The following is a 21,859-nucleotide window of genomic DNA, read 5'->3' on the forward strand; positions in this document are numbered from 1 at the left end:
ACGATGGACTCTGAAAAACAAACTGAGGGTTCTAGAGGGGAGGGGGGTGGGAGGATGGGTTAGCCTGGTGGTGGGTATTGAGGAGGGCACATTCTGCATGGAGCACTGGGTGTTATGCACAAACAATGAATCATGGAACACTTCATCTAAAACTAATGATGTAATGTATGGGGATTAACATAAGAATAAAAAAATAAATTAATTAAAAAAAAAACAGAAAAAAAAATTAAGGGCTTTTTCCTTCACAAAAAACCATTAATAGAGTGCAAAAGCAATGGGAGACAACAGAATTGGAAACAACATTTACTGTACGTATATTCAACAAAGGACCCATATCCTGAATCGATATATATATATAATCTAGAAATCAATAAGAAAATCAGTCTAATTGAAAAATCGGCAAATAACTAAAATGGATACTCCACAACGGAGGATATTTAAATGGCCAACAAACAAATGAAAAAGTGCTTAACTTCATTAGTCAGCATGAAAATGCAAATTTAAGTTGTAAAATGGCAAGTGTTGGCAAGTATTTGGAGAAACTGAACTTTCATATATCACTGGTGAGAGTGTGATGCTAACAAATTATTAGACAAATTATAAGCTAAATCTATACTTACCCTATAAACAAGAAATTTTACGTATTCTACTAGAAGACATATACTAGAATGCTTATAGCTACATTAGCCCCACATTGGAAATCATCCAGTGCCCATCAAGAGTAGAGCAAAAAAAATAAATAAATAAACAATAGCATATTTACACAGGGGAATATTGATACAACAGTGAAGATGACTCATCTACAACCACACCCAATCACATAGAAGGATCTCACACATAGAGTTCTGAATTAAATGAATCAAACACAAATGAACACATAATGCTTTATTATTTCAACAAAAACAGGCACTAGTAATGTAGGCTTTCTAAAGCCTACTTAGTGGTTACTTTTAAGAGAAAGTAATGCCGACACGGGGGTATGAGGAAAACTCCTAGGGTGCTGGGAACTGTGTTTCTTGATGTGGTTACATGAGTTCAGTTTGAGAATGTTCACTGATCTATGCTCCTTTGTCTCTGTATATTTTATGTCAGGCAATTGACCAAGCTAAATAAACACAAACACACAGAGAAAGAAAGAGAAGAGGGGAGGGAGGGAGGTTTCAAATGAAGAGTTAGAGCAGCTTGGAGGAAACAGATAAGAAGTCACGTCAGATTTCCAATTCTGAAGCTCCCCTCAAGTTGTGTTGGCACTCTGAGTTCACTGAAAGTGCTGTAAGGGTCCTGTCCCCTTTATTTATTATTATTATAATTTTTGAGACAGAGAGAGAGAGACAGAGAGAGCATGAGAAGCGCGGTGGGGGGGGGGGGTTGGGGTGGGGCGCAGAGGGAAAAGGAGAGAGAATCTTAAGCAGATTCCTTGCTCAGTGCCGAGCTTCATCTCAGGACCCTGAGATCATGACCTGAGCTGAAATCAGGAGTCGGACACTTAGCCAACTGAGCCACCCAGTTGCCCAGGGTCATGTCCCCTTTAAAAAGAGAGGTCTAGCCCCGTGATGGGTATTAAGGAGGGCACGTACTGCATGGAGCACTGGGTGTTATACAAAAACAATGAATCGTGGATCACTACTCAAAAACTAATGATGTATTGTATGGTGACTAACATAACATAATAAAATTAAATTAAATTTAAAAAAAGAGGTTTAAAATGTTAGAGTCTCCAGTGAACCAACTATATTTTCAAGTATAAATCCAGTACATATACCTAGCAATATACAAGAAAAAACAAGAAAAACAGCAGGGACTAACTGTCAAATATATGGAACATAAAATGGTTCAGTAACTCTGGAATTCCCAGCTTGAATCTTTTTCATCCAAGAAAATACACTGTGTCTCAGGCTAAGGAAACACTGGAGGTACCACTGTGGAAGGGTTATTATAAGCAGGGGTGGCAGAATCTAACAGGATCATTGATAGCCCAAATCGACACCACATGTGAAGCCAAATACTCTAAAACAGGAGTTATTTTTGGTCTGATTTAAAATGAATATTATTCTCAGTTTTCCAGCTGAAATAAATGGGAAATGTGCAGTCTAATGGTGATACCTAAAAGTAATAAACATGTTAATTTAGTTTAGAATAGGTACTGGGATTATACTTCATTATATCTAAAAATAAAGACTTTTAGAGTCTTAAAAAAACAAGTCAGTGGATGGGCCAGGCTGATGGACAGAGTCCTGCAGCTTAATAAATTACAGATGATGAGAACTTGCTTTGCTCTGAGTTAGGAGGTGGGTGGAGGCAGTCTATTTGAAGATTTCTGCTTCCACCTCATGTTCTTTGGAGTACTTCTCTTGGTCAATCAGATTTAATATTACTCTTTTGTTAGATATCCCCTTCCCATGAAATAATGCCACATATTAGTTGCACATTTTTTTTCTTGGATGGATATGCATTAATACCACTGACTTTTATAATATTTTTCATTCATTAATTCAGTTATTTGTTCATATTTTGGTTAATAATTTATTCAGTGATTGCATGTTGACTAATTATAATGTATTGGGGGCTATGGGAGATAAAGAGATAAGTAAGAAGCAGTCCTTGTCTTCAAAGAGAATGGATACTAATACAAATTTCATAAATATAAAAAAAAGTAATATAAGAGTAGAATACGGTAAGATAAAGTAAAAGACTGGTAATGGAGAGAAAGAAAGGCTTCCTTTCAGAGAGGTTAAGCAAGGATTTTCAGAAGTGATAGTCTTTGAACTGGACCATAAAAAGGAAAAAAAAAATGTGGACAAAGGAATTGAAATGAAGTAGGCCCCAATTAGAGGAAAGAAAATGAGCAAATGTACAGGGGTAGGGGAGTGTGAGTGTATATTAGGAGTAGCAAGTCATCAAGTTTGCTGGTGCACGGGCTGTAAAAGACGGAGTAATAAGCAGGAAAGGAAGGACAATGTGGTAGTGGAATGTCAAAATTCAATGGAGAACACTAGACTTGAGGACTGGGGAGCCACTAAAGACTTTGGACTGAGGAGAGAGGGAGACTGGTTAGAAATGTTCCCACCATTAGAATGCAAATTGCACAAAGGAGGGATCTGCAGTATCCCTAGTACCTTCCACAGTAAGTTTATAGTTGGCATTCAATATATATTTGTAGAATATTATATTGAATGTTCTTTTTTTAAAAAAGATTTTATTTATTTATTTGACAGAGAAAGAGAGAGAGAGTTCACAAGCAGGGGGAGAGGCAGAGGAAGAGGGAGAAGCAGGGAGCCCGATGTGGGGCTCGATCCCAGGACCCTGGGATCATAACCGGAGCTGAAGGCAGCCGCTTAACCAACTGAGCCACCCAGGCACCCTATATTGAATGTTCTTAAAGAATACTGTAGAAGATACTCCTGACACTCCCATTCATTTTAACTGTTCGTTCTGAATACATAATACATGCAAGTTTCAGGAAACCCAAAATGTTTAGAAGAAAATATATTGAAAACTAAGTTTCTCCTCTAGACTCCCACATCTGTCTCTCCACCATTCAGTTCCCCTCCGAGAAGCAATCATTGTTACTCCTTTCTTGTAAATACATCAAGAGACTGTGTGTCTATGTCTGTGTATATCTACTTTTATATACATAATTTCTACTTTTTATACAAATGAAGACAGTCCATGTGCAAGATTCTTCAGGGTACTTTTACATTTATATGTCAATGATTATTTCTCATCAGGACATAGAGAACTGCCTCATTCTTTTTAAACTACTGCCTATTATTTGAATAAAGGAAATGTAATTTAAACAACCTCTCAAGATAGACATTTTCAATATTTCCCTAGTTTAAAAATATAAGTGGTATACAGGATGGATCTAGTGTAGTGTTTTTCTTTTTTTTAAAAAGATTTTATTTATTTATTTATTTGTCTCAGAGAGAGAGGGAGCACAAACAGGGGGAGCAGCAGGCAGAGGGAGAAGCAGGCTCCCCACTGAGCAGGGAGCCTGATGCGGGTCATGACCCAGGACCCTGGGATCATGACCTGAACCAAAGGCAGACCCTTAACCGACTGAGCCACCCAAGCATCCCTAGTATAGTGTTTTTCTTCAAAAGATATTACAAAACATTTAAATATAAGAAAAAGTATAAAAAATAATTCAGCAAGAATCTTTGTGCCCTCCAGCAGAGTAATATAATATTAACAATATAGTTTAACACTTTGTCTAGCCCTCTCTATTACATGCCTGCCCCTCTATTCATTGCACGTTGGTATGATTATTACTAGGGCTGAGTCATCCTACCTGTATTTCAGAGCCATTTACACTTTTCCTTTTCAATAGACTTTCTGTTCATAACCTTTGCCCACTTTATATTATATTGTTGGTATCTTATTGATGGACAGGAACTCTTTATATATTAGTGAAATGGCCTTTTTGCGTGGACAGACAGAGGAGAATGTTGGTGGGTAACCCTGTCAGTTCTCTCTTGCTTGCCTGATCATGAGTTAGTAGCTCCTCCTTTGCCTAGTAGCATGGGCTTGATTCAGTCTTAACTGTCCACAAGGTTGTGAGGTAGAACTAGCTGGCAGACCCAGCAGCAATACGCAACTCCGCTAAACAGCTATACCCGAGCTCAGACTCTCCCTCCTTGAACTTCCAGGACTGCCTGGTACTTTCCGTATAGAATAGGACAGGAGGGAGGAAGCAATGCCCCTCTCCTCAGCACAGCCCCAAAGAGAATCTATTTGCACCGGACCCAAGCATACATCCTTCCAGTTCTGGAGCGAACAGGAGTTATGCAACTTACTGACCCTCTTGCCTATGGATCTCCAAAGATGCACAACGTGCTTGCCCTGAGCCTTTTGCACAAGAAACTGTGATGTGGCTTGCATTTGCTTTCTCTCCCAGTTTACCATTTATCCTTTCACTTTGTCTTTTGCCTAGAAAACTGTCCTGGACTTTTTGTGCTCATTGGGTTTCAAGAATGATTTATTAAAATCTATGTGATTATGTTGACAAGTAAAAAAGTAGTTTTCTTCTAAACTTAAAAGAACTTCTTGCATTTTTCCATACATGACATATGACTATTATTTCAGTCCCAGGTCTCCAGATATACAATTTAGTCCACTGATGTCCTATTAAGCAGCTTAGTATCTAGTACTATTCCATAGAGAAATGTAATTTTCCTTTTATTACTCAAGTATGGGCTGATAAATTCTCTTTCTAATGGGAAGAAGCATATGTATTAAATCGGTTGGACGATACAGAATAATGTGTACTTTAGGTTAATTATTTATGTGGTGTAACATTCTCTCTTTTTAAAAAGTGTTTTGTTATTTAAACTTACGCCCAAACAGAAAGAACACAATAAGCTTCCATGAACTTATCATCCATCTACATCAACCAACAATTCATGGCCACTCTATTCCATCTTTACTTCCAGCCTACCCTACCACCCACGACTTCATCACTGGGTCAGCTACTCAGTCCTCTGTGCTGTAGGTTCTCAGACTTGTATTATGCTTAAATAGGCTTTTCTCAGACTTGTATTATGCTTAAAGAGGCCAAAGTTATTAAAAAATGATGATCTATGTTTCTTTCTACTACCTTTTTAGTTTTATTTTTCAAATTTAGATAGTTGTCCAAATTATTTGTGGGATTTATTTTGATCTAATGTGTCCTACTTATTTTTTCCAGATTGCTTTTTAATTGTTCCAGTTTAAATTTATTTAAACAACCATTTCTTCAATAACCCATCTTTTCAGTAGTAACTTGAAATGTCAAATTGATTCTATAGTAAATGCCCATTTGTAATAGGAATTTTTTGTGTGTATTCTGGTATAGCCTATTGATCAGCTAATATGCAATATTAATTGCAATTTTTAAATGTCTTTTCATCAATATTCATAAGCAGTTTTTTCTTTAGTTTTCTTTTTATATCATCTGACAGAATTTGGTATTAATATTGTGCTACATTTGTAAAATGAACTTGAAAGATTTTCCGTTTTTTGTTGCTGTGAAAAAGTTTAAATAGTATTGGAGATACTCACTTTTATTTTATTATTTTTTTAATTTAAATTTTACTTAGTTACCATACAGTGCAATATTGGTTTCTGGAATAGAATTTAGTGATTCATCACTTACATACATCACCTAGTGCTTAACATGACCAAGTGCCCTCCTTAATCCCATCTCCCATCTAGCCTATCCCCACCCACCTCCCTCCATCAACTCTGTTTGTTCTCTATCATTAAGAGTCTCTTACAGTATGTTTCCCTCTCTCTTCCCCTGCCTTCCCATATGCTCATCTGTTTTCTTTCTTAATATTTTATTTATCCATTTTAGAGAGAGAGGGAGCTTGAGAGGGGGAGGCAGAGGGAGAGAACCTCAAGCAAATTCTGCTCTGAGAACAGAGCCTGCTGTGGGGCTCGATCTGATGACCCTGAGATCATGACCCAAGCTGAAATCAAGAGGTGGACATTTAACCCACTGAGCCACCCAGGCACCCATCATCTGTTTTCTTTCTTAAATTCCACATATGAGTGAGATCATATGATAATGGTCTTTCTTTGACTGACTTATTTCACTTAGCATAATACATACTAGCTCTATGCACGTTATTGCAAATGGCAAGATTTCATTCTTTCTGATGGCTGAGTAAGGTTCCACTGTATATACATACCACATCTTCTTTATACATTCATCAGTCATCGGACATTTGGGCTCTTTCCACAGTTTGGATATTGTTGATGCTGCTATGAACATCAGGGTGTATGTACCCCTTCAAATCTGTATTTTTGTATCCTCTAGGTGAATACTTCATAGTGCAATTGCTGGATCATAGGGTAGTTCTATTTTTAACTTTTTGAGGAACCTCCATACTGTTTTCCAGAGTGGCTGCACCAGTTTGCATTCCCACCAACAGTGTAAGAGGGTTCCCCTTTCTCCGAATCCTTGCCAATGCCTGTTGTTTCTTGTGTTGTTAATTTTAGCCAGAAATACTTACTTTTAAAGTTTGGACACATTCTTTTTGTGAAATCATCTGGATCTAGTATTTTGGTGGATATATCTTTGATAACTTTCTCTATTTCTTGTGATAATGGATTGGTTTGGATTTACTATCTCATCTGGAGCCAGTTTTCATATTTCATATTTCATAAAAAAGTTCTAGTTTTTAGATTCTTCTTTTTTTTTTCTTTTTCTCTGTGATCCAAGTCTAGGGAGTAGGAATAGGTACTTATCCTGACCCTGTGAGCATTTGAGCATCAGGCATTATTCACTGTGATCCTTTCAGATGACTTCATCCCCAACTTCAGGAAGTTTCTCACATGCCTGCACTGGTCAGTATTTTGCAGGATACTGGGAGGGTATTTTGCAGATCTACAGAGTCCTTTGTCTGTGCTGCTCTCTCCTCTCTGGTACTCTATGAGACAGCTCTAGCCACCATGGTTCCCCCAAAGTGTTGGCTCCATCTCCTCAACTCAAGAGGAGATTTTGGCAAAGCCTCAGAGGGCTTTGCCTGGGTTCCTGCTCCATGATCCATGGTCTGACACTCAAGGCAGTAAGCTGGGCAATTGTAGGGCTCACAGTTTTATTTCCCATCTCCCATTGATCACTGTCCTTCATTGCCTTCAATCTGTGTATGTCTTTTATTTCTAAGAACATATTTAGATTTATATATTGGGGGTTTTGTGTCACTGTTTATTTCTCTTCTTTGGGTATATTAATATTTTTGGAGTCTATTAATAGACATGGTTTGAATGACTCTTTCCTTTTAGTAAATCTATCATTTCTTTCTGTTTGTAAAAATCTCATGTTGTTTATATTCATCATTTCTGTTCTTATGCCTCATTCCTTATGTTTGGCCTTGTCATCTCCATTTTGGGTTGCTCCCAGTTACTTACATGATTATTTACCCTGGGCCTAGTCAGCTCGTGATTAGTCATTCTGTTGTCATGTAATACATTCCCTAGGTTCATATACCTCTGATTGTGTTCTCATACTATGGTCATGATTGTTTCATAATATTTCTTTAAGCCATGGGGATATATTCAGTTACAATTTTCACTGTGTCACAATATATTTTCTGTTGGGTTTTTCCCTATTCTCTTTTTCCTTTTATCTCACCTTATCATTGCATTGATTTTACTAATGTAAATAGCAATTGTTATTACTATTCCTTGTTGACCGAAGGTATTTTTTCTGGATAGCTGGTTTTAGGAATACATATGGAGGAGGAAGCAGAGTCTGTTCAGGTGAGACTTCTCTTTATGACCCATAGGTGTCTCTAAGTGATGCCTTTAATCCCTTACTGCTCTTTAGCCAACCAAGACTGGCACCACAGGGCCATTAACAATACAGTCTTTCACCTCTTGTTTTCTTCAGCATCAGACTATGTTCTGGATTGTAGCCTTTATTTCTAGTTATGGTGTTAAAAAATAACCATATAACTTCAAAGAATATGAAAATCTGAACTCATTTCAAAGAATACTTTTCTTGGTGTTCCATTAGAATAGATTATTTTGATGATGGTTTCTGAAGCTCTTCGTCCTCTAGGAAGCAGAGCATATGATGATGTTGACCTCAACCATGAAACTGAAGGGGGATCACCAGTAGTTTTGGTCCAGGACATCATCAGTCTGAACCCAGTTTTATTCCCACTCCTGCTTCTGATTATTGGTTAAAACTCCATGTTTAATAAAAATTGCTTTGTTTCTGCCTATTCACAAAGCATTATCTGAGCTGCCAGGCATAGAAATGTCTACCCCCTCCTGTACCAGTTGGCAAAATGGGAAAACTAATGTGAATGTGCTGGAAGTGTTGAATCAAAGTCTGTCATTTCTGCCTTCCACCTTCTCAGTGGTTGGGCCGCAGCTTGCCTCTCAGTGCCCTGATAAGACCTCATTCTCATCTCCAGTTCACATGACCCTCTGACTGCAGAGGCTGGGTCTGCCCAGTTGGAGTCATCGTCCACAGACTTGGATTCAATGTCAGGCTGGTGCTATCATAGACAGGAAGTCTCACGGTTGCTTCCATATATTTTGCTTCCCTAAGAAATCGAATTCAACAGCAAAAATAATTTTGTTTTTTCCAAAATATTTCACATTACTGTCTTGTTTGAGGACTCGGGGATTCTTGACCACACAGCATGGTGATTCTGAAAGTTCCTCCCTTCTTCCCTTCTTCCTTTTCTTTCTTTCTTCCTTCCTTCTTTCCTTCCTTTCTTCCTGCTTGCCTGCCTATCTTTGTCCCTTCCTCTTCTTTGCACACATTGTGGTGTTCAAGTATTTGAAAATGGCATATAGATGACGATATGTAAACACCACAATTTAAAATATAGCCAGCAGCAGTGAGAGAGTCATCTTGGTTAGAAAGGACATATAGTTGACAAATATTCAGAGCCATCCCAGGGCTGTGGTGCATGATGCCAGCACCTGTAAGGGACACTCATTTGTGACTGGTGAAAAAGTTACGTGTCTCTCTCAGCTTTTATATCTTTGACCAGATGTTTAAATGATTCTCTCGTTCAGTGACCCTGGGTAGGGCTGCATGAAGGGCAGGAATGGAAATCTGAATAGGCTCTTTCAGACTTAACTTTACCCTGCAGACACAGACATAAAATAATAACGTGGAAGCATAGAAAAAAAAGGCATAAAATTTAATTATCTTCTTCTGCTTTCCTTTCTTCCCTCCTATCCCTTCCCCGGGGTCTGTACTCAGTTGGGTCTAAAGTAATGGCCCCATCCTCACTACTTCTTTTTACAGTCCTTCATAGTTACCTTTAAAGAGACTCGGAAAATGCCTTTTGTCCCTCCTAGCACTTAACAAAGTCACGCTGAGCAAGCCAGCTCCCCAGGGTGAGGGCCTGTCAACACTTCCTATCAGCAACTAGTTTCCATACACTTTGGCAGTCAGACACATGCCCATGAAACACAGTTCTTTCTCTGCTGAATCAGGACATGTAAATGAAGGAGCTGGGCAACTAGACTGGAACAGGTGGTAGGTTCTTTGTTAATGAAGAGGGGCTCTACACCGTGGATGGCTCTGTGTTAGAGTTGGGGCTGGATAAACAAATGAGTGTGTGAAGTACTGATTAGCTCCTTTGGCCTACTCAGGGGCTGGGCTAATCAGCAAAGAATCAGACTGTGAGACATAAAAGAAAAAAGTAGGAAGTAGAGTTTTAAAAAAATGCTTTCTGAGACACTAAACCATTCTTGGTTTCTGAAAATACAGTATAATTATAGTGCAATAGAACAGGAAGCAATTTCAGAAATCAACCTGTCCAGGCATTTAACAGATAGATGTATTGAGGCAAAGAGAGAAGAATGGTCCTCCCAAGGTATGCATTTTGTGGATGGGATCCTTAATCTGGGAGGGCATAGTACAGAGTTTTTCATCCTCAACATTATCACAGTTGCACTGAGTCTTGGAAGGCTCTCTTGTGTACTGTAAGCTGTTTAGCAGAATTCCTAACCTCTACTCTTTGAATGCCTATTAGCCACCCCTCCAAAGACACAACGACCAAAAATATCTCCAAACATCATCAAAATCCCGTAGGGGCACATCACCCCCAGTGGAAAACCACTGGTCTAAAATTGTCTGATGCTGTCCCTGTCTTTGGGGAAAGAGTCTGTGTAGGCCCTCTGTATTTGGTGCTGGATTAGAACGTTTCTATACTTCTCAAGCAGACTTTCATCAGGAAATAGACAGCTGGCAGGGCTCAAAAGAGAGAGGGAGATCATGATGGTGGTCAAGAAAAGTGTCAAATCAGAGTTCAAGCTGTTGTTCATCCCATTTCTCTGTAAAGGCTAGGCTACTTCCCCAAGACAAATCATAAGCATGGTTCTACATGAATGACTTGTCCTTTTTCTACTATTAACTCATCACCACTCTGGGTATCTGTTTTCTTCTTGTTAAATAAGAATATTTGGAGGATAAGTTTTCCACATCTCACCCCGCTTTGTTAGTGCTACTCATTCATGTTCTAAAAGTGAAAAGCCCCATAGAGGCTCCCAAATCAAGAGAGAAAAAAAAAAAAAACCTGTTCTCCCAAACCCTCATAGAAGTCCCAAGCTCCAAGAACTTTCCAACCTCTTAATTAAGCACATTTTCCTAAGCAAGTTTTAGGTTTGATTTCTGGCAGCTCAGCTGAACCTGCCAAGTGTCAGAGTAGTTGATTAAAACAAGCAAAAAATGAAAGTAAAAATTAAGGCTTTAATCACTGTCACAGGATAAGGAAGAGGCTAAATAGGAGAAAGTGCTGACTCCCTGCTGTTCCATTTTAACCTGTGGCCCAGTATCACCAGGTGGATCAGTACAGATGTGGAGGTCAGCTCACTGCTAAGGGACCCCCAACCAAAAGTTCCTGTGGTTTTATGGATTCAGTAGCTGGTGGAAAGTGATAGGAGAGGACTGAGAGTGGGAAAGTACTGAGTACTGAATCAGAGTAGAGAAAAATGTCTTCAGGCTTGCCCTACTGCCATAAGAAGGCCTTTACAGAGACATCTGAGATAGACCTCAGCTGAAGGGCCCAGTTAAAATGAATTCTGAGTAAAGGCACCTGGACTAAGGATACAACCCTGAGTAACAGTGTGACAGGACAAAGAGACCTGAGTCTTCGCAACTCTCCTTAGGCACTGCACCAAGCCTGGTAGGAGGCAAGATGATTCCCCCGTGGAACTTTCGTAATTGCTGATGGTCGGGCTTGAAAAAAATCACACACAGGATTTCTAGGCAAGAAATGGACTCCTCGATATTTCTTAGGTCTGCTGAAAATTCTAGCAGGTACATTGAGTGATTTTCTGTAAGTCTGTTCTGATTTTAATATGCAAAATATCTTCCTTGGTTTCTTCAAAGAAACTTGGATACTTCTATTGTGACTGCTGAAGATTCAATTTGTTATCAGAAAGCGGATAGAACATATGCCATAAAAAAGAGACATCTGTTATTTTATTCTTTATTCTGTTAATGTGGTGTATCACATTAATTGATTTTCCAATGTTGAACTACCCTTCCATCCCAGAGATAAATCACACTTGGTCATGGTGTATGATTTTTTTTTAATGTACTGTTGGATTTGGTGTGCTAGTGTTCTATTAAGGATTTTTGCATCCATGTTTGTCAAGGATATTGGCCTGCAGTTTCTTTTCTTGTGGTGTCATTTTCTGGCTTTGGTATCAGGGTAATCCTAGCCTCAAAAACATGTTTGGAAGCATTCTCTACTCTTTACTTTTTGGAAAAGTTTCAGAAGGATTGACATTAATTATTCTTTAAATGTTTGATAGAATTCACCAGTGAAGCCCTCTGGTCCGGGCTTTTCTTTATTGAGAGGTTTTTGATTACTAATTTGATTTCCATACTAGTTATAAGTATGTTCAGACTTTATACTTCTTCTTGACTTAATCTTGGTGGGTTGTATGTTTCTAGGAATTTATCCATTTCTTTAAGGTTACTCAGTTTGTTGACATATAATTGTCCATAGTTGTCTCTTGTCCTTTTTATTTCTGCAGGCTCTGTTGTAATGTCTCTTCTTTCATTTCTGATCTCATTTATTTGAATCTTCTTTTTTCATCTCAATAGATGCAGAAAAAGCATTTGACAAAATTTAGCAATCTTTCATGACAAGGAAAAAAAACTCTCAAAGTAGGAATGGAAGGAAATTACCTCAACAAAATAAAGGCCATCTATTAAAACCTCACAGCTAGCATAATACTCAAAGGTGAAAACTAAAAGCTTTTCCTCCAAAAGCAGGAACAAGGCAAGGATACCAACTCTTACCCCCACTTCTATTTAACGTAACACTGGAAGTCTGAGCCAGAGCAGTTAGTTTAGAGAAGGAAATAAAAGGTATCCAAATCAGACAGGAAGAAATAGAATTGTCCTTAATTGCAGATGATATAATCCTATATATAGAAAGCCATAAAGACTCCTCCCATCCAAAAAACTGTCAGAACTAATAAATGAATTCAATTAGGTTGCAGAATACAGACTCAACATATACAAATCATTGCATCTCTATTACTAATAACAAACTACCTGAAACAGAACTTAGGAAAACAGTCCCATTTATAATAGCAACTGAAAGAATAAAATACCTAGAAATAAACTTAACTAAGGAAGTATACTGAAACCTATAAATGTTGATGAAAGGAATTAAACAAGACACAAACAAATGGAAAGATTTTGATTTGAAGACTTAGTATTGTTAAAATGTGCATACTACCCAAAGCAATCTATAGTTTCAAAGTAATCTCTATCAAAATGTCAGTGGTATTTTAAAAAATTTTTTAAGATTTTATTTATTTATTTGAGAGAGAGAGAGTGGGCAAGAGAGAGCATGAGCGAGGGGAGGGGCAGAGGGAGAGCAAGAAGCAGACTCCCCACTGAGCAGGGAACCCGATGCATGACTCCATCCCAGGACCCTGGGATCATGACCTGAGCTGAAGGCAGACACTTAACCGACTGAGCCACCCAGGCACCCACCAGTGGTATTTTTTTTACAGAAATAGGAAAACAATTCTATAATCCATATGGAATCATAAAAGACCTCTAATAGTCATTACAGTCTTGATAAAGAAAAACAAACCTGGAGGCCTAATACTTTCTATTTTCAAAATATCTTACAAAGCTACCATAATTGAAATATTATTGTACTGGCATAAAGACAGACATGTAGGACAATGGAAAAAGAATAGAGCCCAGAAATAAACCCACATGTATATGGTCAATGAATATTCAACAAGAGTGCCAAGAATAGACAATGGGAAAAGGATAGTCTCTAACAAATGGAGCTGGGAAAACTGAATATCCACATACAAAAGAAGGAAATTGAACCCTTAGCTTATACTATACACAAAAATCAACTCAAAATGGATTAAAGACTTTAACTTAAGACCCCAAACTATAAAACTCCTAGAAAAAACATAGGAAAAAAGCATCATGACATTTGTCTTGGTAACGATTTCGTGGATACAACACTAAAAATGCAGACCACAACAGCAAAAATTAACAAGTGGACTATACCAAAGTAGAAAGCATCTTTCTTAAAATTTGGCCAAGAGATTTGTTGCCATTGTAAAGGGACTTTTTCCTTTTTGACTTCTAAAATGTTATTCTTGAGAATCAAACGATAGAATTTTGCTCTTCATGTCCAACCTAAATGGTATCTCCTTGCTGAGCCTTCAATGATCATCCCACTTAAATAACCCCCCTCTATCTTTGTCTCTTTATGCCCATTTTACAAACCTGCTTTATTTTCATCCCAGTGTTCACTCCATGATATTTTATTGATTTTTGAAAAGCTGTTTATTACCTATTTCCCTCCCATTGGAACATAAGCTCCACGGAAGCTTCTATCTACCTCTGTATTTCTAGTACTCAAAACAATGCCTGGCATAAAATAACTATTCAAAAATATTTGTTGAATGAAAAATAAATGAATTTGTGTGTATTCATTAGATATAACATCATTTTTATATGATTATATTAACATTCAAGTAGTATTTTTTTAAATTTTATTTTGACTGGCATTTTAAATTTTTTCCTAGGTATATAATCATAATATCTGAAAATATATTTTTGTCTCATAGTATTTTATACTGATCAGTTAGTTTAATTTTCATCTCTGACTCTGTTAGCTAGAAACATCAAAACTATAGGTTATACATGGTGGGTGCAGGAGATCCTTGTCTCATTTCTGATTTTGAAATGGAAGTAGTTTTATTATTTTACTATTTATGCCAATGTTCACTGCTAATATTTGCAAATTGTTGGCCTTTGAGCTAATTTACTTAGCATTTTTTTAGAAAAGACTGCTAGATTCAAGTGACTTTTCAATATCTACTGACATAACTTTATGGTTATTCTCTCTCTCTCTCTCTTTTTAGTGTAAGGTACTATGTTTATAGATTTCTCTGATGGTAAACCATGATTGTATTCCTGAAATAAATCCTCTTATTTTGATATGTTATTCTTTAATATGCTGTTGGATTTAATTTTAAAAATATTTTGTTTAGAATTGTTACACTTATTTTAAGTTAAACTGAACTAGTTCTTTCTTTCCTTTGTGCTACTTTTATTAGGTTTTGGTAATAAAGTCATACTATCAGCACAAAATGAATTGGGAAGTTATTTTTTTTATCATTTTTTCCCCCTGTGATTCAGGACAGAATAACATTGAAATTAACTGTTCTTTAAAGTTTCAATAAAAGTCAACTCTGAAACTTATGGTTTTATATTATCCTTTCTCATTTCATTTCTTTTTTAAAATTTTTATAATTTTTTAAATTATGTTATGTTAGTCACCATACAGTACATCATTAGTTTTTGATGTAGTGTATTGTTTGCATATAACACCCTGTGCTCCATGCAATACATGCCCTCATTTCATTTCTATTCTTCAATTTTTTATTTGTTTTTCTATATAATTCTTGGTGGAAGGACATGCTATGTCTGTTGCTTCTAAACTCCAAATTTCATCATCCTTAGTATTTCCTATTATGCTTCCATAACCTGCACTTGGAAAATACTCTCCAGTCAGTCATTTTCAGTTCTTTATGATATTCTCATTAGATCTATTTCTTGGAATTTGCATTTAAGCTTAGTTTCTCACTAAGACTTTATCCCTTGATAAAAGGCTTTTGGGCTTCAGCAGACATGTCAGAAAGACTTTATTTGGGCATTATTATTCAAAATCAAATAAATGGAACTCATCTCTACTTCTCCTTCCCACGTGTGATGACAGCCAGCAACTTCCTGCTTTCTCAATCTATCCATCAAACTCAGGCTCTCACTCACCAAGTTAAAAAAAAAATGCTGTGATCTTGCCTGCAAAAGAGATTGAAGTCTTAGTGAGCGAGTGGAGACAGAATATTCCATCTCTAGAGAATTGGTGCACTGAGATTCCTGATGAGATTTTCCAGTCCAGGCTACATCTTCCATTCTCTCTATTAAAGAGGAAGCTGGAGAGACACCATTTTGGTGGAATCCATCTGCCTTCCTGGAGAAAGACAGAGATCATCATTTGGTGTCTTTTGTTAGCTCTGCAGAGTGTAGCAGACCCTGCCAATGCTGTCTGGTGTCCTAAAAAATTAATTTTCTCTTTACCATCCTCCTCGAATTGTGTCACGATCTGGAGATGATAAATTCATCAACAATGACATGGAATAAATAAGTCTGAGATGATTATCATTAGAGTTCCTTCTCAGAAAAGGAGCTTTGGAGTTACTGCCTTCATTATTTCAAGGAATTGCAAACCCTAGCATCTCTTTGCTGTGGCCGGGGGAAAGGGGAGTGAGAATATTCTCAGATATTGCTCTGCCCAGCCTCAGGGTCACTTTCCCATTTCCAGCATCCCCAAATTGAGTTATCATACTCTGTTCCTTTGAGAGAGAAGATGGCAGGAGTAAGGCTCACCTTTCGTCACACACAACTTCCCCTGGAAATGGGGAAAAAAGAATGATGCACAGGGCATCAGTCCTGGCTTATATCCCTAGGAATGTTTTCCTGCTCAGAAGTGAGGGAGAAGTCTTCAAGCATCCAGACAAATCCGAAGGACTTTTACCCCTCAGGACATGCGGTGTCTGCTTTGCAAGCTACGTGTGAGTCCTCTTCCCTCTCCTCACTTTCTCTCCTCCTCACATCTTCTGTGCCCTCCCCAAAGCCAGGCCCAGTTTGTCAAATTAAGCAACAGGTATCCCTTAAGAAAACATACCTCAGAGATATAAGAGAGAAGTCACCAGTTAACATGAAGTTCTGAGCCCATGTGAACCATGACTACACACCAATACTTCAGATTGCAATCCAACACTATGAGCTTCATTCCAACTTTGATTTTTTTCCCATCCTTCCCTCATTATCCCCAATATATCTACTTATTTGCTCCCTCTCCCTACATGTAATCAATCTCTTCAACCCACTGGGCTTCTGCCTCAATGGCTGCCTCCTCATTTGGTCCAAATGCCACCTCCCCACCATCTCGCTTGACCTTCTTCTAACTTGGCCCTGAATCCCACAGGCATGTGGCCTCCCTCAGCTATCTGCTGGCCAGGGTCCAAGCCCTGTTGGGCCACTGCATTCATTGCTCCTTGCTCAGCCTCGGGGGACTCTATCATACCTAAAGTCTGTAACACCATAAAACCAACATAAACACCTGCCCCTCTTAATATTATCAAGACTAAAGATCTTGATTTCTAAAAACTTATCCCCATAGTCTTTACTATTGCTTTTATTTGAGATTTTATCTATTGCTTCATAGAGTAAAAGTTGTGATTTACCCACCAATTTAATAAATATTCTATTTTATTACTTTAATTTCCACAATGTGATCATATATATATACACACCCTAAGCCCAAATTTAGCTAGAATTTATTTGGTTTTGCAAACTAAGTTTTGAATCAGAACTGTTTTATTGGTTTGTTCTTTAATGCCACTTATTGAATTACCCTGTCCTATATTTTTTAGAGAGAATATTCAGCTTATATAAAGTTAGTATAGAGAATTGGTTCTCTTTATAGATTCTCTCTTCTGTTGAATCTACTTATATTTCTATTTTTACCATCACCAAATCCTGATTTATTGTCCTTTTATCTGAGCTTTTAATTCTTTAACATTAATTCCCTAAGTGTATTTTTATAGTTTTTATTGAATATTTAAAGTACTGTGATATTAAGGTAAAATTGGCATACTGATATGTACTTTGCATTAAAATAAATAATATATTCAATTTCCCATTCAGTAACAGGATTTTCTCTCCATTTGTTCAAATGGTCTTGTGAATAGTATAATATGGGACTATAGTTTCCTATCTAAAGTTTCCAGATCTCTTTCCTTGAGTTCATTCCTAAGTATTTTATAATTTCCTTTCTTCGTTATTTCTTGTTAAAAATGAAATCTCTGTTCCATGTTTCCTTCCAATTTTTAAAAGATTTATTTATGTATTTTAGGGAGAAAGAGAGCACAAGTGTGGGGAGGGGCAGAGGGAGAGAGAGAGAAACTTTAGCAGAGTCTGTGCTGAGTGTGGAACCTGTTGCTGGGCTTGCTCTCACGACCCTAAGATCACCACCTAAGCCAAAACCAAGACTCAGACACTTAACCAACTGTACCACCCAGGGTCCCCTCCTTCCCATTCAAGTTCTAGCATTATCTCTAATTGAGAGTGAATGTGTTGCTTTTTTTTTATTTCAAGTTTTTATTTAAATTCAAGATAGTTAACATATATGGTAAAATTGGTTTCAAGTGTAGAATTTAGTGATTCATCACTTACATATAACACCCAGTGCTCATCACAACAACTGCCCTCCTTAATCCCTATCACCCATCTAGCCCATACCCTATCAACCTCCCTCCATCAACCCTCAGTTTGTTCTCTGTAGTTAAAAGTCTCTTATGGTTTGTTTCCCCCCCTTCTCTTTTTTCCCCCTTCCCCTATGTTCATCAGTTTTGTTTCTTAAATTCCACATATGAGTGAAATCATATGTTATTTATCTTTCTGTGACTGAGTTATTTTGCTTAGCATAATACAGTCTAGCTTCATCCACACCACTTCAAACAACAACATTTCATTCTTTTTGATGGCTGAGTAATATTCCACTGTATGTATGTATGCCACATCTTCTTTGTCCATTCATCAGTCAATAGATATTTGGGCTCTTTCCATAGTTTGGCTATTGTTGATAATGCTGCTATAAACATTGGGGTGTCTGTGCCCCTTCAAATCAGTATTTTTGTATCTTCTGGGTAAATACCCAGTAGTGTAATTGCTGGGTCTTAAGGTAATTCTATTTTTAACTTTTTGATGAACCTCCACGCTGTTTTCTAGAGTGGCTGCACCAGTTTGCATTCCTACGAACAGTGTAAGAGGATGCCCCTTTCTCTGCATCCTTGCCAACATCTATTGTTTCCTGTTTTGTTAATTTTAGCCATTCTGACAGGTGTAAGGTAGTACCTTGTGGTGGTTTTGGTTTGTATTTCCCTGATGATGAGTAATATTGAGCATCTTTTCATGTGTCTGTTAGCTACCTGCATATGATCCTCTCAATAGCTGCAGAAAAAAACATTTGACAAAATATAGCATCCATTCTTTTTTTAATTTAAATTCAATTTGCCAACATACAGTACATCATTAGTTTCAGATGTAGTGTTCAATAATTCATCAGTTACATATAACATCCAGTGCTCATAGCAGCATCCATTCTTAATAAAAACCCTCAACAAAGTAGGGGTAAATGGAATATACCTCAACATCATAAAGGTTATATATGAAAGACTCACAGCTAATATCCTCAATGGGGAAAAAGTGAGAGATTTTCCTCTATAGTCAGGAACAAGACAGGGATGTCTACTCTCGCCACTGTTATTTAACATAGTACTGGAACACCTAGCCTCAGCAATCAGACAACAAATGAAATAAAGGGCATCCAAATTGGCAAGGAAGAGTCAAACTTTCTGTATTCATATATGACATGATACTTTATGTAGAAAACCCAAAAGATTCCACCAAAAACTTACTAGAACTGATACACAAATTCAGCAAAGTTGCAGGATATAAAAACCAACATACAGAAATCTATTGCCTTTCTATACACCAATAATGAAGCAGCAGAAAGAGAAATCAAGGAATCAATCCCATTTACAACTGTATGAAAACCCATAAGATACTTAGGAATAAACCTAACCAAAGAAGTAAAAGATCTGTAGAACACTGACGAAAGAAATTGAAGAGGACACAAAGAAATGGAAAAAAACACCCCATGCTCTTGGTTTGGAAGAACAAATATTGTTAAAATATCTTTATTACCCAAAGCAATCTACACATTTAATGCAATCCCTATCAAAATACCACCAGCATTTATCCCAGAGCTAAAATAAACAATCCTAAAACTTATCTGGAACCACAAAAGACCTCAAATAGCTGAAGAAATCTTGAAAAAGTAAAGCAAAGCTGGAGGCATCACAATTCTGGACTTCAAGCGATATTACAAAGCTGTAGTCATCAGAACACTATGGTACTGGCACAAAAACAGACACATAGATCAATGGAACAGAATAGAAAACCCAGAAATGGACTCACAACTATATGGTCAACTAATCTTCAACAAAGCAGAAGAGAATATCCAATGGAAAAAAGACAGTCTCTTCAACAAATGGTGTTGGGAAAACTGGACATCAACATGAAGAATGAAACTGGACCACTTTCTTACACCATACACAAAAAGTAAATTCAAAATGGATTAAAGACCTAAATGTGAGACAGGAAACCATCAAAATCCTAGAGGAGAACACAGGCAGCAATCTCTTTGACCTTGGCCATAGCAACTTCTTTTTTTTTTTTTTTTTTTAAGATTTTATTTATTTATTTGAGACAGAGAGAATGAGAGACAGAGAGCATGAGAGGGAGGAGGGTCAGAGGGAGAAGCAGACTCCCTGCTGAGCAGGGAGCCCGATGCGGGACTCGATCCCGGGACTCCAGGATCATGACCTGAGCCAAAGGCAGTCGCTCAACCGACTGAGCCACCCAGGCGCCCCATAGCAACTTCTTACTAGACACATCTCTGGAGGCAAGGGAAACAGAAGCAAAAATGAACTATTGGGACCTCATCAAGATAAAAAGCTTTTGCACAGCAAAGGAAACAATCAACAAAACTAAAAGACAAACTATAGAATGGGAGAAGATATTTGCAAATGACATATCTGAAAAAGGGTTAGTATCCAAAATCTATAAAGAACTTATCAAACTCAACACCCAAAAAATAATAATCCAGTTAAGAAATAGACAGAAGACATGAACAAACATTTTTCAATGAATGTGTTTCCTAAAGAAGCGGCAGTGACTGGGCACCAAGCCCTAGACACTGCTTGGGATCTAATCAGCAATGCCAAGGAGCAAACCCAGGAGCGCCATTGAGTCCTTGGGCCTTAGTATTCAAGATGCTTAGCATTCAGTATGCCACTAAGTCCTGGTTTCACCTTTTATCATTTGCAAGTAGTTTGCTGCTGACATGGAGCAACACTTATTATGAAGAGTGCCAAGGACTGGTCACTCCCTGGTCCTTTCAGCATACCAAGAGTTAAGTGACAATGGTAACTTATTTTCCTCCTGAGCCCAGGATCCTTGCATGTAGATGTTGGGGCTGAAAAGAAGTTAGAGTAGGTCGGGCGCCTGGGTGGCTCAGTTGGTTGAGCGACTGCCTTCGGCTCGGGTCATGATCCTGGAGTCCCGGGATCGAGTCCCGCATCGGGCTCCCTGCTCGGCAGGGAGTCTGCTTCTCCCTCTGACCCTCCTCTCTCTCATGCTCTCTGTCTCTCATTCTCTCTGTCTCAAATAAATAAATAAATAAATAAAATCTTAAAAAAAAAAAGAAGTTAGAGTAGGTCTTTGAAAAGTAGCACTCTAACATAAAACCCCAGGGAGGCACTTACACACTCAGCCACCCTTCAGGTTCACCCCTCCCGTTTTTACCTGCTCCTCTATGAATGCCACCTTGACGGTCAGGGTCAGTGTTTCATCTAACTCTCAGTCTTCCAACTCCAAACACGGCCATGCCCAGAGGAGATGCTCTCTATAAAGGCTGGGCAAAACAAAATACAAAGAAGCGGGGAGGATCTTAGATTTGTAAACTATCAGATAGGGCCATTCTATTTTGGGTCCTCAGAAATCCCATATCTTATCTTGTTCATTCTTCTCATTAAAAGTCTCCTCTTTTTTGTACCTTCCAGGCTTCTTGACTTAACCAGCAACCCACACACAATCTTGCTCCAATCTGCCTGTCCAGATGTCTGAGTTAGCTCAGGCTGCCATAACAAAATACCATTGATTAGGTGGCTTTAACAACAAAAAGTTCTGGAGGCCAGGAATTCCAAGATCAGCACA

Source organism: Leptonychotes weddellii, chromosome 10 (assembly GCF_054177405.1).
Source record: "Leptonychotes weddellii isolate Sample4059 chromosome 10, ASM5417740v2, whole genome shotgun sequence".
Classification (NCBI taxonomy): domain Eukaryota; kingdom Metazoa; phylum Chordata; class Mammalia; order Carnivora; family Phocidae; genus Leptonychotes; species Leptonychotes weddellii.